The sequence below is a fragment of the Cystoisospora suis genome (assembly GCF_002600585.1).
Source record: "Cystoisospora suis strain Wien I chromosome Unknown contig_1010, whole genome shotgun sequence".
NCBI lineage: Eukaryota > Apicomplexa > Conoidasida > Eucoccidiorida > Sarcocystidae > Cystoisospora > Cystoisospora suis.
This window is the reverse complement of record NW_027153811.1, coordinates 75,998-76,391: the sequence shown is the minus strand read 5'-3', so window position 1 is coordinate 76,391 and position 394 is coordinate 75,998.

Below are 394 nucleotides of genomic sequence, written 5' to 3'. Positions count from 1 at the left end.
GCATCGGTTAGTGTGCCAGTATGGTTGTCCCGCAGCAATACTCACCGACAACGCGAAAGTGTTCGACTCCAAGATAATACACGAACTAGCATTCCGTTGGGGCATCCGTAAACTGCGCATCACGCCTTACAACCCGCAGGCGAACGGGGTCGTTGAGGCGTTTATGAAAGTATTGGGTAATTCGCTTGCGTGCTTGATCATGGAGAAGGGTGGGGACTGGGACCACTATTGTTCAGCAGTAGCATTCGCATATCGCACCAGCCCCCACCCCGCAACAGGCCAGTCCCCGTACTACATTGTGTATGGTGTTGACCCGGTAATGCCTCTGGATAGGCAAATGCAAGGCGAGATCAATGCGGGAATATTACATGTCGTCGACCGTGTGAAGTATCTG